The sequence below is a fragment of the Choloepus didactylus genome, chromosome 6 (genome assembly GCF_015220235.1).
Source record: "Choloepus didactylus isolate mChoDid1 chromosome 6, mChoDid1.pri, whole genome shotgun sequence".
In the NCBI taxonomy this organism is placed as follows: domain Eukaryota; kingdom Metazoa; phylum Chordata; class Mammalia; order Pilosa; family Megalonychidae; genus Choloepus; species Choloepus didactylus.
This window is the reverse complement of record NC_051312.1, coordinates 27,332,587-27,351,929: the sequence shown is the minus strand read 5'-3', so window position 1 is coordinate 27,351,929 and position 19,343 is coordinate 27,332,587. Positions and strand designations below refer to the sequence as shown.

General features: G+C 34.0%; 1 pseudogene; it reads right to left on the bottom strand.

The window, feature by feature from the left end:
- Nucleotides 1-264: 264 nt before the first annotated feature.
- LOC119536800 lies at nt 265-4,882 on the bottom strand (annotated as a pseudogene).
- Nucleotides 4,883-19,343: the final 14,461 nt, after the last annotated feature.

Below are 19,343 nucleotides of genomic sequence, written 5' to 3'. Positions count from 1 at the left end.
TTTCAAGTTTTCATAAATATATGCAATTCTAAAGTCTCTATACTCAATATGTTTTCACATTTTCATAGACTAAGATAACATGCGAACTCATAGAAGTCTCCATTTATACTTTTAGAGCTCTTAATTTTTGCCTAGATTTGCCATTATCTTCATAAACATTCAATGAAGCCACAAACAAAGGTATTGTAACTTTTGGAATTGATTCAAATTTTAAAGAAAAAAAATCAGCAGCAATTCCATAAAACAGAAAGGATATCCAACCCCTTACTTTCTTTTGCTTTTTGTGTTAGTTGTTTGAAAAACACTAAGAGCTGACAGGAGGTTTTCTATATATTGTCCAAGAACTTGGTTTTCTGATGTTAGCTTCAGATTTTCTTCCTTAACTGCATCTACTCTTGCTGAGAGAACTTCAAGTGTGTGTTGGAGTTCCAACACTTGATTAATAAGTCGTGTTTTTTCCTCCACTTCCACCTGATTTTCAGCCAATGGCATCTGTGTCAGTATTCATCACCTTGGGTAAAAAATTTTTGGGTCTCAGATACAAAACCCTTGATGAATGGTCTGCTGCTTGTAGCACCAGGAGAGGGGAAGGGATTCAGAAGAAGATACCCAAGCCTGGGGCACTTGGACCAGAAGACACTGGTAACTCCCTTGAATTCATCTTTAAATGGACCTCTGTTTGTTGTGTATGGATTTAAGAGTGAGTCTGCATCCACATGATGTCAAGTTAATTTCATTTCATTTATTTTATTTTCATTAGATTTTTGTTTGGGGGTAATTCATTTAATTATTTTCAAAATAACTAGTTAAGAGAAGTAATCTTTGTTTTTTATTTTAGTTGATATAAAGTATATCTTAAACTGAACAAAAATAATTGCCTTAATTTTAAAGCCTGTTACATCAAACATGTTTTAAGGTGAGTGCCTTTTCTTAACATTTTAAAAAAGAAAATATATCTTTCAAATATCAAACATGATATTTATTGCTGTGAACATAGTCCCAAATATTACAGATTTGGTCAACTGTGTGAGAAAGAGCAAGAGCCTTTAGGAAATCAGGTGAGAGAAATAGGAGTGGCAAAGAAATTCATGACTCATGCGAGAAAGATGTATATTCCTGGGGACAAGAGGCAAAGTGCAGAGAAAGCAGCTAGAAAAGAGAATGAGTGGTGGACTAGAGACAGGTATAAGGGCACACAGAGAGGAGTAAATATGGACATAATTTTGATAAAAAAAAATATAGTACTACATCTTATGATGGGCAAATAACTATAGACATTAAATAATTTTAAAAGAACAACTAAATGTATCACTGTATTAAGTATACAACTGTGCAAGCTATTAGAAATTATCTATAGATGAATGCATATTCAGTGCAATTGCAAAAAACAAAACACATACAAATTAGAAAAAGGATAAATAGGAATAAGGTTTGAAAGTCATGCTGCTTTACATAATTATTTTTATGTAATTATTTTTAAGTGAACATTATATTTAGAATGAATAAATGAAAATACCTTGTAGAAAAAGAAATTCATAAAATATAACTGACTTAATGATTTTCAATAATCATGAAGAAAAGTCTTCATAGTAACCAATCTTAAATGGACATTATAATTGGAAGGAAAGAAAATACAGACTTATAAAATTAGTGAGTTAATATATGGAAAGTAGCTTCAGTATATCCCTACAATAATGCCCTAGCATTTGATAAGCTGTCCAGTATATTAGAACAGTTTATAATATAAAATATTACATTGTAAAAATGAGGCTTGAAGCTGTAATATAGATAAGAGAAAATATACACACATGTATACCATGTAGCTACATACATGAAGGGTTCTGGGAGCTTACATGCTGAGAAGCAGGGGTGCTGCAGAGCATGTCCTTGTGGCCTCACCTAAAGGGTATTATATAACATCTAAATAAATAGAGGTCCATGGAAACATGTACATAAAACTTAGTATTCCATATCCTTATAAACAAAGCATCCTAAATAGCACCAACAATGTCATGAGGGAGTCTTGCCTTGGAGACATGAAGTCTGTCCAGCTTCAACTTCAGGGGAACGCTCTTAATTATGACAAATGGATTTTGGGCTTTAAAAGGGAAAATCCCTCTTGAATCCCCTGAAGACTTCACCTGCAAGGTGGACACACTTCGTATTGCTGATGAATTCCCTTTCAGGGCTCCAGGGAGTGCCGTAGAGTGAAAGGCTTCCTGGAGTGTTGCTTTTTAAACTGCTGCTTTTTAAACTACTGCTGCCTGACTGGTGATGTATTCTTATTGTTTTTCATTTGTTCTATTTCTTTAATGTTTGAGCTAGTCATTTAATTCTAAACATTTAATTTATTTAATATTTTATTACTTTTGCTAATACCAATAAAATTGGCTTTTGAATTCTGAAGTAGTGTGAGAGTCTATTTCTTTTGTTCGAATCTGATCCTATCAATTAAGCAAAAGATATACACACATGCATACACACACACATAGATCTTGTCATATAAGGTACTGAAGACTGATTTCTCTTTATAGTTTTTTTAGTATGAGATACAAAAAGTTCCTATCCAGCTTACTCCAACTAAATAAAGACATACATACAAAATATAACTCTGTTTAGTCTTATTTTCCTAACTAAATCCTTTAGAAAATGCACCATTTGAGAAGGAATATATCTGTAAATCACTATGCCATGTTTAACATATACATAATGAATGTTTGGAAGACAATTTTAGAAATAAAATTTTCATCTAAACTAGTATTTTCTATATCCCAACATGTATATTGTTGTACAAATACCAATGAAAAATATAAACATGAATCAATAGAGTCTTTGGCCTTAATCCATTATCACTGTGCTTCCACAAGCTGGAAAAAAACAAAGACAACTATTGCTGCTGAAATACAATCAATATTTACCTGCATATTTATATGTGATACTTTGCTAGATGCTCTGAAGAATAAATAAGAATAAACAAACTCTTCTCTTAAGGAGTTTACAGTCTTAATCTTATTGTAGAGAAAGAAGCATTCTACATAGACTCATTTGATTTTTAAAAGAACAACATCAAAGTAATCTTCGATTCTTTTAAATTTACATCTTAAACATAATGTCCCAACTCATTCTTTTGATTGCTACAAATGATTCATGCATAGTAAAGGCAGTACTGAAAGATTTTGTAACAATATGTGGTAGAGTTAATCATCTGGGTTTACATTTAAAAGTATTTATGAAGCCCTGTAAATCTCCTTTTTATGTTCTTTTCATGCTGTCGATTCATTATTGCCAGAAGCCTTCTGCTGGATTTGGAAAACAAGTATCTATATATTTCTAAACTACTGACGGAAGTATGCCACAGCTAGTGCTTCATTTATCTGCACACAGGCACACACACCTACACATTTGTTAGTTAGGTCTAAAGTTAGAGAAACATAGTATATTTACTTGGAAATTAAGATCTGCTGCTTTTAATGGAGAACATACACTACTTCTTAAACAGATTGCTTTTCTATGTAATCAAAAAACAAAATCATCTTTAATCACAGATAAATGATCAAAATTTTAACTATCTTAGCAAAAGGACCTCACATTATCAAGAGATGTCTTTATATTATTCGATGGTTTGTACCTCACTAGGTGATCAACCTGCTCGTATGCCCCTTTACTTACATCCATACACCCGTGCTCTAAATAACTGATGTGCCTAAATGACTTCCTATCATAGTGATTCAGTGTTCAATACAAATAAATAAGATTATATACCAAATTGGAGGTTGCTAAGTAATCATTTAATTTCTTTTGCCATGTGAAGTTACTGTAATATTTCCCCATTTATTGGAGTAATTGAAGGCATAAAGCCATCCAGATTTGTTTTAATTGTAAGATGCACAGATGTCATGGAAATAGTTTTCTAGTATGACTCTCAGAAGAGTATTTCTCACATCTTTTTTCCTCAAAATATAGATCAGTGAATTCAGCATTGGAATGACAATGGCGTAGAGCACAGATGCCACCTGTGCCTGGGTCAGGGAGGACACGTTATCAGGCTGTAGATATGTGAAAATCAGGAACTCTTAGAAGATGGCTCTACCCAGGAGGTGAGATGCACAGATGAAGAAGGCTTTCTGCCTGCCCACTGCAGACTGGATCCTCAGGATTGCAAAGATGATGGGTGTGAAGCTGAGAGCTGACCTGGATCACTGTGATCATTCCCAGATTGCCCATCCCTGTGAATCCATAGATGAAAAGGAACACCAGGGAGAGGAAGACGCTCAGTTTAAGGTGCTCTGATAATCCCAGGAGAATGAACTCTGACAGAGTGCTGCAGTTTCCTTTCTCCATTTGCTACTATCTTTCAGGTTCAGGAAATACACAAAATTTTTTGCCTTTCACCTAGGAAAAAGCTAATGGACAAAAGGTGATTTTATATTAACTGCAGCAAATGTAATATTGATACTAAATTCCATTTTTATGAGTTATGAGAAAAATACAATTTTCAAGTTTTTCCAAATGTGAAATACCTCAGTCCAGCTCACTGATCAAAAATAATTTTAGCATCAAGAAATACTTTACAAGAGATTCCTCAATTACTACCACAATAGAATTAATTGAAATATTCTATTATGTTAGGCAGTTTGATGGACAAGAAATATAGTCAATGACATGCTTTATGGCCACATGGAAATTGACACCTGTTCCCTGATAAACTTAATAAGCTCTGTTCAATCAGTGTTACATCTCTTGTGATACTATATAATATACACTTTGTTTTAGTTCATTCTCATAGTAACATAAATTTACCCAGATGAGGTTCTCTGCAATCCCATTGTTGGGGAGTGTGATATATTAGATTGCAGGAGGATTACATACCTGGTTCATACATATGTGCAATGAAAGAGGAGTGAAGAAAGACTCAACTTGAAGTCATGCAACATGGAATTTGTTTCCCCTATATTGGCCTAAATTTAAAGAAATGGGAACAAAGAGTGGTCCTAGGTTAGGTTTTCTCTTCTACTTAATAAAAAAATAAGTGCCTCATTTCCCTGTCCCAGAGATAAAAGAGGAAGATAAACTTTGAAACTAATCTTACAAATGTCTAGTCCAATAGTAGGAAACTAATTTGTGGTAAACACAATAGAAAGCTCAAGAGAATACATTTCCTTTCTCAAGCGGAGATAGTTCACATGGGCCTGACTCCCCATGACCAGTTCATGTACACATTACTTCAACCCTCAGAATTAAGATGGCATTTAGGGAGCATCTCTATGGTCAATTTTAGTAGATTTCAAGAAAGAAATTGATATGAAAGAAGGAGGAAAGGGGCAGAAAGATGGAAAGAATAAGAAAAGATATACCTTTGTTTTTAGTCTGTATTCTGTCCCACACTGATAGATGTTCTCTAATGTGTGGTGTTCAGATGATACTGTCCCAATTTTCCACAGATTATCTCTTAATGCCAAAAGATGTATTTCATGCCATAAGTGCACCACAATTTGGACTCTAAGAGTTCTCTAATTAGAAGAGCTGAGTTAGACCTACTTTTAGAATATATTTTGCTCAGAAAATATATTCATTTCCATTTTCTAGTAACATGAATCTAGTTTTAGCTAACAAACCTGATGGACAGCGAAAACAAACAGCTAAAACAAACATAGGTTCGTTTTAGCTGACAAACTTATGGTCCTTAAATATTCAGGGTGTGTACATAATCGAGTTAAGACTTTATACCTTAATTAAGCTCCTGGGAATGGGTACCTTGAATTCCCCAAATAAGAATTATCCCTGTGGAATAAAAAAGTAAAAAATATGTAAATAACACAACTATGGAAGGCACAAGATGCAAACAATTAATCTCTATGGCATATCATCAGGAAATTTTGTTCATAATCCTAAAAAGGGAAACAATTATTTTAAACCCCTGGAGGCACCTAACAAATTTCTTAGTGCATTATGGAATTCTATATTCCAGTAATGTGTATGTGATTGCTCATATGTGTATGTGATTGCCCATCTGTGTATATGATTGCCATTCTGAAATTACACGCATATTTCTTATGAACTTTCTCTTTATAATAGTATGACAAAATCTCCTATCTTCATGCAAACTATAGGGTCTAAAGCTACATGAGATCTCCTACAGATACCAGTAAGAAAATGAGCCTCCTCACCAGAAAATTATATTAATAGCTTATACAACTGTGCATGTATGTGCTAGAACCTATACTAAATTTATATAAGTATCTATTCATTTACTCTGGTTATTCCACCCAAAGATCTTAAATATTATACAAGATTAAGTAGTTTAATAATCATAAGATCTGAAAAAAAAATCAGTTCTTGGTTTGTCAACCTCTCAGAGATGACTGAGGCCCAGAGAGGTGTAACTTGGCCAAAGTCAAAGTCTAAACATCATGTTTTCTCTATCAAATGGCCTGGAGCCAGTGCCAGGGCTGCATTTTCCCTAATGAATCCCTAATACTGGCAGCTGTTAAATGAGACCACTTCAAATATCTGTCTTAGATATGCTCTTATTTATAACATAAATCTAGCCCACAGTATTCCAACATGTCTGTGTATCCCTGAGTGTACTTAAAGACTTTTCAATGCATACATGAACAAAAAGGAGTTTCAAGTAAAGTGGTTTTCATATCCACAGTATCATAAAATGCATTCTGGTTCTACTTTCCACCTTCCCTTTCAAAATTTACAAAAAAAAAGAAAGGTATAACCAACCTATACATGGTGGTAACCTCCATCAGTAAAAACCTGTGTACCCAAAACAGAGGGAAAACTTGGATATATTTTTCTCCATGATACCTTCTTTAATATTTGTTTCTTCAGTCAAGGGAACTTAAATCATGGCTAGGCTTTTTGCTTTTTTAGCTTTCATATATATTACTTTTAGGTCAAAGTATGACATTAAACTTTTAGTTTTTCTCCCAAGATGCTCTTGTTTGTCAGAGATTCACAATGCCTAATCCACTCTAAACTTCTGGTCTTCAGTTCTCACCTGCGCCTAAGAGAGGATATTGCTCCAGATGCTTCACCCTCTCCTAGAAGTGCATGCTGTTACTGGTTACTCACTGCTTGTGTTGTACAGTTGCCTAATGTCCTTAGCTATCTGATGGGTCCCAGTAAATCTGTGATTTTGTAGAAGATCTAGTTTTATGTGCTATAAGATTGGGAGCAAATCCCTTTCTAGATCTCTGCCTCCTAAATTGAAGGCACAAGTCAGATTTTATTTTTTAAAGAAGATTTAAGTAAGTGAAAATTCAACAAGCTTTTTAAATTGTCATTTAGTAGATCTCACTAAAGCAGCCCCTTTAAGAAACCAATATAGTGAATGCCTCTAAATTTTTACTCTGAAAAATTCCATTTGAAGATAAAGAGATGGCCAGATTTGCCTTCAATGAAAAGGAAAAAGGTATGATCATATTCAATTAACTATTAAAAGATCCATTGATGGTGATTGAGTATTAAAATGTTTATATTTATGGGGATTATGTTAAAAAAATGGTGCTACTATTAAAAAAAGGCAACACAGTTCTATTCTCATCTTTGTTCCAATAAGATAAAATTTAAGGATGCTGAAACCTGTATTATTCTAGTAATAAGAAATTTATCCATGGATAAGTTGACTACTTCAAATAAAGAAAAATAAATCAGGCCCATCAATATCATTGCGATGCAGCTCCAATTATATTTTGTAACTTTCTTTAAAAAATTCACCAAATTTTTAAATTTATTTTAGTTTTTGAATAATAATATACTAATTAAGTTTGGAAAAATAATTCAATGCAAACAAAAATCACATAAGATTTATTGCCACAGGAAACAAAAGGTGAAATTACATGTTTTTTGTGTGTTTTGTTATTGTTGCAAAGGAATGCACTACTGTGATTAAAAAGGGATATAAGTCTGGGTAGTAAGTGGAATTATAGTATGAGTTAAGGGACAAAAGAATTGAAATAAAATATGATGATCCCTGTATTTCAAAGGAATCATGATGGATATCATATAGCTATGGTACATAGTGGAGGGAGCTAAAGGTTTTTATTTTTCATTTAAATCTTAAAATGAAAAATACTGTTATAAATCATACTCTACATAGCAGCTATGAGAGCTACAAGTAATTTGAAAAATAAAGTTGGAGAAAGGAATAATATTGAAAAAGTGTTTTTGCCTGTGTTATTGAATCCCCAAATTATTGTCTTTATTATATCATCCACTAATTTTAAGACATTGGTCAGAGCATTTAAACAGTAGAGATCTCCATTTCCTCAGAATTCTTTTTAAGAGGAATTATGTCTTCACAAAAATGTAATCATCCTTTGCCAAGTTAGGAGATAAATATCAGTATCTACTATTTCAAAATGTATTATTCATTATTGATTCCAGTCAATAATATAGTCACCAAAAATACTAAAAGGATAGTAAGAAAATGTTATGAACAACATTTTTTATTAAATTTCATAACTTAGATGGCATATACAATGCCTTAGAATGCTTACAACAGAAGAAAAGTGTAAATGGAATATTCCTACATCTCTTAAAGAAATTGAATTATTCCTTACAAACATTCTAAATGACAAAACCTTGGAAATCGTTTTCCAAATTTGAAAATATCACCTTTCCCTCAGACTGGAATTTCTGATATGTGAAACCTCCTCAACTATGGAGAACTGGACCACATCTTGGGAGAGAGCAGAGTAACAAAATATCATTGCCAACAGAAACAAATAAGATACATATTCAAAATCATAGAAATATACATAAATGAAAGCAAGTCTGGAACAGTCCATAAAAAAGACAATAAAGTATAAAGAGCCTATAAATATATAAGATACAATGAAGCGAGGCAGTTCTGAGATGGAAATTTATAACTCTAAATGCTTACATTAAAAAAAGAAAAAGACTTCAAATCAGAGAATTAGTTTCAAACTGGAAGAACTAGATAAAGAGCAAACTAAACACAGTGAGCAGGTGGAAGAAAGTAGCAAAAATTAGAGCAGAGATAAATGACATTGAAAACAAAAACAATACAAATAATCAACAAAACCAAAGGTTGTTTCTTTGAAAAGATCAATAAAATAAACAAACCTTTAGCTAGGCTGATAAAGAAAAACAGAGGCAAGACACAAATAATGAAATCAGGTGTGGAAAGGGGGACATTATTACCAACCCACTGAAATAAAAAAGGAATATAAGATGATACTGTGAATAACTGTACACCAATAAATTACATAACCTAGAGGAAATGCAAAAATTCTTAGAAACACACAAACTACCTTCATTGACTTGGAAGTAAAATCACAAACCCATTATCAGTAGGGGACTGAATTAGTAATTAAAATCATCCCAACAAAGAAAAGCCCAGGAACAGATGACATCATGGAATTCTATCAAACATTGCAAGAAGACTTAACCCCAACTTAGATTGTATATATAACAGAATACAAATTTAAAAATTCTATTAGGGGAAGTTTTCCCAACTCTTTTGAAACTATGAATAATTTTTAAATTATGAAAACTTACACTGTATATAAAAAACATGTTTAATTGTTACTAATATTAGCCAAAGTAAAATTTTTGTCATTTTATTTCAGCTTTTAAGATAAAAAGAGATAATGCATGAAAAAAGAAAGGTCATAATGCATATACAAGATAAGACTTATAAAAAAGTAATATTAATAAAAATAAGTGCTTATCAAAGACATCTCTAATTGCAAACAAAGCAAAGAAGAATTGCTATAAATATGGGTTCTAGTCAATATTGAGTTCAGAGCAAAACATAATATTACAGTAACTTATATGGACCCTATAAATGTAAAGTTAAATTTTTAATATAAATTCAAAATGTAAACAAAAATGATGCACATTATAATATTTGAATAAATTAATGAAGTGATGTACCAGTGAAAATTCATTAGCATTTTACTCCTAAAACAGAGGTTGATGTTTGCCTTAAACTTTCTAAAATCATTTAAGAAAATGAACAAATAAAATTCTGCAAAGAAAAACTTACTATAAAGTAAATGAATACAAATCACTTAAATGTAAAAAATATATTTTCAATAATCATTTCTCAAGTATAAATAAAAAAATCAAACATTTGCAAAATGAAGAAATATTTTCTTAAATATACATTGAACAGCACAGAAAATTAAAAGTGTAATTCCAGATTATGTAAAGGAATTTTATAAAGGAAATTTTAGCTACCTACCTGACAAAAATTTGTGAATGAAACAAAATTTTAATTCATTATCAATTCTTAGCTTTTCTCTATTAAAAATTTTAAAATAAATAACCCAGGAATTTAATCAAATAATTTATTTCTTTTTAAAAAACTTGAAAAACTTCTAGAAATTAGGAAAAGGAAAACAATTGTGTTAATTGTATAGAAATTAAAGAACCACTAACTACCAAAGCTTGTTGACATACCACAGAATGGTAGGGTTTTCAAATCATTAGGAGGTAAACAAAAAAGTGATATCACTGCCTGGAGATAGGTAACCACATGAATTTACAAAACTTCAGGAGTTAAAGCATTGTTAGAGGAGATTCTTGATTTCACTCACGACCCATGAAAACATTCCTCTTCCAAGTTTAGATGGCATAAGAATTACCAAATGTTAAATTGATGAGTGGAAACCAAAAGCTGCAAATGATAAATAGATGACAAAATTCTGTATATTTAGTTAATATCACACACACACACACACACACACACACACACATATACATATACACATATGCAAAATTTGTCTAGAAGATCATGAATAAAATGATCAAAAATGGTTAGGATATTTATATTATATTTAATAATTTAAAATATTTTACTAATTTTCTTCAATGCTCACATTTCCTTTTGTCCATAACTTAACTCTATTGCAAGATTTTACTTTGTTCTAAGATCAAATATTAAATTACTCTTTTGCATTTAGAGCTATTTGTTTGTTTATGAATAAGATTTCTTAAGAGTATTTATAAGACACTAGTGAAGATTTTCATAACAAATTTATTGTGCATTCAAAATTTTTCAATACTGTAACTGTTCTGATGATTAGAGTTAAAAATATATTAGGAGGACATTAAATATTTTCTGTTTATCCTCTGATTTAATCTTTACAACAACTTCATGGCTTTAGAATTATTATTTATCTTGTATAGTTGAGGAAAATACATTTAAAGTTTCAGAGACTTACTAAGGGATACACAGCTAAAAACTAGGAGATGTAGAATATAAACCCTGGATTTTCAAGTCTGAGGCAGCACTATTTATGACTGTGCTATATTCCTTCTCAAAAGAATAAATGACTTCTGAAAGTACTTTCTATTATAAAACTCTTTGAAATTGGAGGATGTATGTGGATTTCAATGATAAAATTTGAAAGATAGCACCACATTTTTTATTATTATTATTGATATTATTATTATTATTTGCCCAGTAATTGCCCTTCAAACCACATATATTTAAACAAAAGTTTTAAAATATGTTTGATGGCTATCAATTTCTATGTAAATTTCTAAAAATATATTCCTGGAAATGTTCCAGATGATGTGTGGTCAAGCAGAAGACAAAAATTCAAACTAAGTAAAGGGTGCTACTCTGTTTAGAGAGAAATCAAGTAAATACCCAATTAGGAAAGAAAGAAAAGAAGAGTTTAAATATTCAACATCACTATAATTTAAATTGCCTGGGGACCTTTCTCTTCTGCATGAACCTAATGACAGCATTTTTCACTTCTTTGCTTCTAAGACTTTAAGTGAGTGGATTCCACATGAGGATCAGCATAGTATAAAACACAGAGGCCACTTGAAACTTTCCCAAGGAGTAGGACTTGTTTGGTTTTAAATAACTAAATATCAAAATGCCATTATAGATGGTGACTCCTGGGAGGTGGGAGGCACAAATAGAGAAGGCTTTGCACTTTCCTGAAGTGGAATTAATTTTTACATAGTAGACAGAATGGACCCATAGGACACAGAAATTGTGATAAGAGATACCATTATCTTTACGACAGATACAATGAATATCATGAGTTTGGGGTCATGAGTGTCAGTGGAGGACAGGGCTAAAATTGGGGTTAAGTCACAGAGGAAATGATAGATTACATTGGATTTGCAAAAAATGGAAACTGTCCATGTAAACAACATTGATGAACGATTCAGTAAAACCCATCACCTAGAAAGCAGTGATAAGGCATGGTGAGTCTAGTGGACATAACAATCTGGTAGTTAAGAGGATTTCAGATAGCTACATAGTAGTCATAGGCCATTGAGGAGAGAAGGAAAAATTTAATCATGGGCAGGAGGGAAAAAAAGGCAGCAGGTGAAGCAGCCCATAAATGAAATATACTTTTTGGAAGTCAATAATTTCTCTAAGGTTTTAGGTTTGATGATGTTAAAGTTTGCTAATGCTGCCATTAAGCAAAATACCAGAAATGGACTGGCTTTTACAAAGGGGGTTTATTTGGTTACAGTCTTCAGGCCATAAACTATCCAAGGTAAGGCCTCAATTGAGTACCTTCACTGAAAGATGGCCATTGTTGTCTGGAAAACCTCTGTTAGCTCAGAAGACACATGGCTGGCATCCTCTTCCTCCTAGGTTGGGTTTCAAAACGGCATTCTCTAAAATATTGCTCTTGGGGCATTTTGTCCTCTCTTAGCTGCAGCTCCTCTTCAAAATTTGTCTCTCAGTTGCTCTTCAAAATGTCACTCTTAGCTGCTCTGAGGTCCTTGTCTGTGAACTCCTTTATATAACTCCAGTGATCCAACTAACACCCATCCTGAATAGGCAGGGTAACACCTCCATGGAAATTACCCAATCAAACATTAGTTATCACCTACAGTTGTGTGGGTTGCATCTCCGTGGAAACACTCAAAGAATTAGAATCTAATCAACACTAATGCATCTACCCACACAAGATTGCATCAAAGATAATGGCATTTTGGTGGACATAATACTTTTAAACTGTCACAGATGAGCATTGAGTAACAAAGGTCAAGGAATGACAGGTGGCTGAGGAAAAAATACATAGAGGTATGGAGCTGGAGATCCAAGAGAGTTGTGAATGTCATCCCTGTACTCCCTGACACAGTAATCAGGTATATCAGGAGAAATTGCATGAAAGGACTCTCCCAATATCCTCAAACTTTGTCAATCCTATAAGGATGAAGTCAGACACTTTGGTGTTATTCCTACTTCCCATAGCTTTCACTGTTTAAACTGCTGAGAAATCAAAGGAGAATCTTAGTATAAATGATTTCAAAATGGTATCTGCTTTATGAATAATGTGGCATTTTAAAAATTTGGTTTAGTGAGTATAGAAATTCATAATAATAGTTTTACAAAATATGATGGAAAAAATCTGAGTATAACTTCCAAGTATAAATTAGGTATAAATCATCATGTGATATTATATAATAAAAGCCCATATATATTTCATAATTAAAATGAACTTGAAACTGTTATAAATACTTCCTATTATTTACCATATATCCAGATGAAAATATTATATGAAAGGTATGACTTGTTCATATTTTTTAGATAATAAAAAGGGCACAGAAAGTTAATGTATCCACCATCAAAATCATTGTGTTGTTGATCATGTGGTTCTACCAAGATTTTTTGAATCCAGAGATCATGCCCATAACAGTGTATTCCTACATAAAGTTAATTTCAGAGAAACAAAAAAAAAGTTACTAGGTATACATCAAAAAATGATAGATTGAATGCATCATTTACTCATCTTTTGTTTCCATTGTTCCTTGATACAAATGACAGCTAAGAAATTGAAACCTCAAGTTTCTTTACTTGGGAGTATTAATATTATGGAAGGCATTCTGCTATTAATTTTCATAACATATGTCATGTAACTGATTATTTAAAATAATATTTATTCTAAAATATATTTTATATATGTACATTGCTTGATGACTCTAATTCCATGACTTCTATATTTTCTTTTCTACAAAGCCTGGCATTGTTTAGGTAATGCTTACATGATATGAATATGTATATACATATTTTTTCTAATAATTTACACTTTTATATTAGATAAACTAAAACACTCTAAGAATAATACTTACCATGAGCCAAATGTGAGGAAAAGCTTCTTCCAAGATTATCTTTCTAGAAATTTGTCAATCTCAATTTTTCTCACAAAGAAAATATATAAACTGTTTTAGGAGCCTGAAATTTCAGTGATATAATATTTATAAAACTTTGAGATATCTTATGTTTAATTTTTTGCACATGTATTTCTGATTTGTTCTGATGTAAAATATATCAGCCTAAAATTTTTCATCAAGTCATGGTCAAATAGAAAGTTCACCTGAAAATAATATTGCACAAGTATGTTAGGAAGCTCCTGTGAACAGCAGAAGAAGAGAGAAGCCCTTGCCTTTCACCCTGATTATGCCATGACATCTCTGATAGAGATTATTGTTGATATTGCAACATTTGGTCATCTCTGGCACCAATTTCCAAAAGGTGGATTACTTGGCATGATTCCAATGATAAAAATTTTCAATGGATAATGCATGTCTGTAGATTTGTAACAGAGAGTTGCCTTCCCCACAGAAACTCATAATATTGAGCATTATATTTTGGTATTCTTTCTGATGCTCTATTTTATGACTGGTTAAAGGAGGAGGAATTTCTAGAGGTATATTTAATTAATCCATTCCATCAGAGATGAAATAGCACATTTCTCACAATGAAACACATTTATATTTAAAAATGTGATACTGTCATGGAAGTAAACATTGCTTATTACACACACAAAAAAAATGATTGCAACAAAATTCAAAAGGAAAATGAAATTTATTCATTAATGTTGTTAATATGTATTTTCTTACAATTATTTTCCTTTGTGCACATGAGGCTTATTTTAATGTATATTTAGGTGTTTACATAATTTTTATCACACATTATTTTCAGCATAATTTTTATTTTATTATTAAATCTTTCTAACACACTTTGACCTATGTTATAAGACTTTTGTAAAGCCCACAAATTCATGTATTTTGCATTGTCTGGTGCAACATAACTAACTTCTTTCTAGAAATATGCACCAGCTGATAAATGGACATTTTTGAGGTACCAAAAGGAATACAATGTGAAATTTCACAATTCAGTTTTGGCAATGTCTGTTTCATCTACACAGTAGATACAGTGTTATCTTCAACCACAACAATGTTTGTACAACTTGTTTCATTATTCTAGTGTACTTTCTTTTATTATGTATAAAAAAACATTAGGAAAGAAAGTAAAAATCAATGATGAGTTGAATAAGCATTTTATACTTAATTTAATGGCTCAAGTCTCACTTTTTCTGTATAAACCAGGTGAAATGTCTTGTGAATATTATGCTAACTGATGATAATAAAATCAGTTTTTATGTAGCAGTGATGTTTGAAGCTCTATGTACCCCAGAAATGATCACGTTCTTAAAACTAATCAATTCCTCTGGGTGTAAACTCATTAAAGTATGATCTTCTGGTGAGGAAGATCTTGTTAAGATGTGATTTACTTCATCCATGGTGGGTTGTATCCTCTTACTGGGGCCCTTTAAGGCTAAATGATGGAGAAAAGGCACAGAAGAAAGCTCCAGAGAAATTCAGAAACAAGGGCACTCAAGCTAAGAGAGGAAACCTGTGAAGCCAGAAGAGAAGGGACAGACTAGCAGATGTCATCATGTCTGTCCATGTGACAGAGGATTTGGCAATCACTGGAAGCTGTTGATTCCTTGATTTGTACATATTCATGTCCTCAGGACAGTAAACTTGTAAGCTAATAAAGGTCCATTTTAAAAACCAGCCTATTTTTGTATGCTACATTTTGTCAGCTTTAGTGAACTAAAACAGATTTTAGTATTAGAAGGGTGGGGTGCTGCAATTGCAAATGCCAAAAATGCTTGAACAGCTTTACATATGGATAAAGTGAAAATTCTGAAAGAACTGTAAGGTGGTTGCTAGAAAAGGTCTAGATTGTTTTCAAGAGACTGTTGGTAGAAATATGGATGCTAACAGTAATTCTGGTGAGGCCTTAGATGAAATGATGAATATGTCATTGCAAACTTGAAGGAAGGTGACCCTTGTTTTAAAGTGGCAGCAAATTTGGCAAATTTGAGTACTGATGTCAGGTGGAAGGCAAAATTTGAAAGTGATAAGCTTGAATATTTAGCTGAGGAGATTTCCAAAATCATATGGAGAGTGTGGCCTGGCTTCTTCTCCTTGTAGCTTATAATAAAAGGTTAGAGGAAAGGAATCAGCTGAGAAGTGAACTCCTAGGCACACAAACAGAAATTTATGTTTGAAAAATTCTGTGTTTCCAGAAAGTGCATCCCCAGAGTAGTGCTCCCTGTGCAGATTTAACTGGGCATGGATCCTGTCAACATTTCACTAGAAGTCTGGATTAGAAATACAGTTATCCAGGAAGGATCTGTGGAAGATTCTACTGTCTGATGGTTGGGATTCCTGAGTACTGCATGCAAAACCAAGTGTTTTTGTATGATGTGAATGAACAGAACCACTGCCAGCTTGGTCTAAAAGGTACAGAAAAGGGACAGTTTGAGGAAAAATGACTTCAAACTCACAACCGTGTAAGCTGATGTCTAGAGCTAAGACATCTTCTTAAATGAAGAAAGCAGAACCACTACTGTAAGTGGAGAGGGCAAATTTGCCCCAGAGCTTGCAGAGGGCAGGCCTTCTACCCATTGATCAGAAAGAGTGTTACCATCCCAGGGGTCCCAGATGCCTGGGGGATTGCAGAGAGCTTGGAAACCCCATTATTCAAGAAGAGTGCTGCTGCCCCACACTTCAGAAAGTGTGGAGCACATTCCCCAGGGATTGGGGAGAGTCTGGCCACCACCCCACTCTTCTGAGGTGGTCAAGCTTGTGAACTGGAGATTGTGGAGAGTCTGACCAGCACCCAGTTACTTGAGGAGGAAGAACTTTAGAGTTTGGCTGTCATTCCAATGCTTAATGATGGTGGAGCCTAGAAAATGGCTAATAACCCAATACACAAATATGTTAGAGTTTTCAACCCAGTGGTTAGAGAGAACAAGTCCACATATAAGCCCCGGAAAGTGTGGGGCTACCACTCTGTCAAGCCCTAAAGACAAAAATCATTCAACAAATGACTCTAAAATTTTGAAATATGATGGAGCTTGTCCTGCAGAATTTGGGAACTCTTTGGGATTAGTGACCCCTGTTTTCTTTCCAATTTCTTCCTATGGCAATGAGAATGTTCATTCTGTGACTGTCCCTTTTTTTATATTGGAAACAGATAACTTGTTCTAAGTTTCATGAGTATACAAACAGGGAGGGGAAATTTTGCCCTAGGACAGACCACACCTGTAACTCATTTTGATATGACTTGATATTTAATATTGTTACTGAAATGATGTAAGGCTTTTGTGACATTGTGATGGAATCCAGGTATTCTGCATATAGATAAAGCATGTCTTTTCATGGTTCAGAGGGTGGACTGTGATGGCTTCAGGCCGTATGGACCCCAGAAACTTTCATGTACTTAAAGCTAATCCATTCCTCTGGGTGTGGGCCCATTGTAATTAGGATATTTTGGTGAGTAGGACCTTAAGATGAGATGTGATACACTTCACTCAACTTGGGTTGTAATCCTCTTACTGGAGACATTCACAAAGGATAAAAGATGGAGAAAAGACACAGAGAAAGTCCCAGAGATGCTCAGAGATGAAGACACAGAGAATCTCAGAGAGAAGTCTCTGAAGCCAGAAATTGGAAACAACAAAACACAGGACAGAAGTGAGAGACCAACAGATATCAGTATGTGTTGGGGCATGTGACAACAAAGCTGAGGATCACTAGTAGCTAGTGTTCAGGGAGAAAGCAACACCTATTGATGCCTTGGTTTGGACATTTTCATGGCCTCAGAAAAACAATTTGTATGTTAATACATCCCCATTGTAAATCCAATAAATTTCTGGTAGATTGCAACTTGTCAGCATTAGCAAACTAAAACAGAGGAGGGAGAGGAAAAAAGGATTTTAAAGTACATAGGGCAAGATGGCAAACTAGGGATGTATGGGATTTTGTTAGTCATCTAGAGCAGCCAGTAAATATCATAGAACAGTCTGGAACAACTCTTTGGAGGGCATCAGTGAGTGCACACACAATACACAAATCTGGAATGGGTAGAATGCCTGAGATTGAAGAACTGTAAATAATGTCCCCAAACTGTGGAGCTGGTACCCATCTTCCAGTGGCAGAGCAGGCTGAGTTGGAACACTTCCCTGTGGGATAAAGAACCAGTCTCTGCTAGGATCAAGGGCAGGTAACCCAACCTAACTCCAATTGCAGTTTTAATTAACAAATTTGGACCACTGAATACAAGATGTGAGCACAGATAAATGTTGGGCAAGCAGGAAGGAAACATGAGTTATCTCATGGCAGAGAAGAGGCAGTGCTGATGGAAAAAAATAATGAAATAAAAAATAAAAACTGAGACTTTTGGATTCAGTCAATCTCAGAATACTGGAAAAGAACTGTGCCCCAAGAAAAGGGGCACATAAAACCAGGTACAAACTCAGGCTCTTGACTGGTAAAACTTGAGGGCTAGGGACTGCCTCTGAAAAGGGGATTTCTTATTTTTTTCTTGGTTTTAAACTATTCTATGAAGCTCAGTAGAGATAGCCTCAGGCATTTTCAATTGTCAGCACTGACTTAGGCAAGGGTGGAGTTAAGATAGTCCTGAGAGAAAAGTAAGGAGTCAAGCAAAGGAGATAATTCCCTAAAGGCATATCTCCCCCAGGAAAAGGAGTTGGTGCCAGATCATGTGGTAGCCCTCCTTCAGAGAATTCAGACCCCAAGGGCTGAAGGGAAGAGAAAGTTTAAGCCCACCCTTTACCTCAGCTTCTGTTGCAACCATCCCACTGGCAGGGACAGGGTCTGCTGGGGATTGAAGTCACCAAATATTTTTACACCAGTGTGCAGCTGTGGGCTGCCAAGTGCCACCTGCTGGGCAAGGTAGGAAAAGCAAAGTGTCTAGAGGCATTTTAGGAAAGTCTGAAAACCTGCTGGGTCTCATTGTCATAGAAGTTAATACTGATTACACCCTCTTTCTTAGACCTGGGCCTGGTTGGTCTGGGAAAATCAGATTGGTGTCAATCATATATGGGTAACCCTCCTCAAAATACAGGGCCATATAGGCAGGGCAAGAACCAGAGTAACAAGAGGTGAAAAATTATCCTAAGTTAAATGTGGGAAACTGAGTCTTCCATGTTGCCTGAGGCATATCTAGGGTGGTGGCTTAGAGCGCGGAGCTGCAGGCCTGCATAGAATGCCATGCAGGCCTG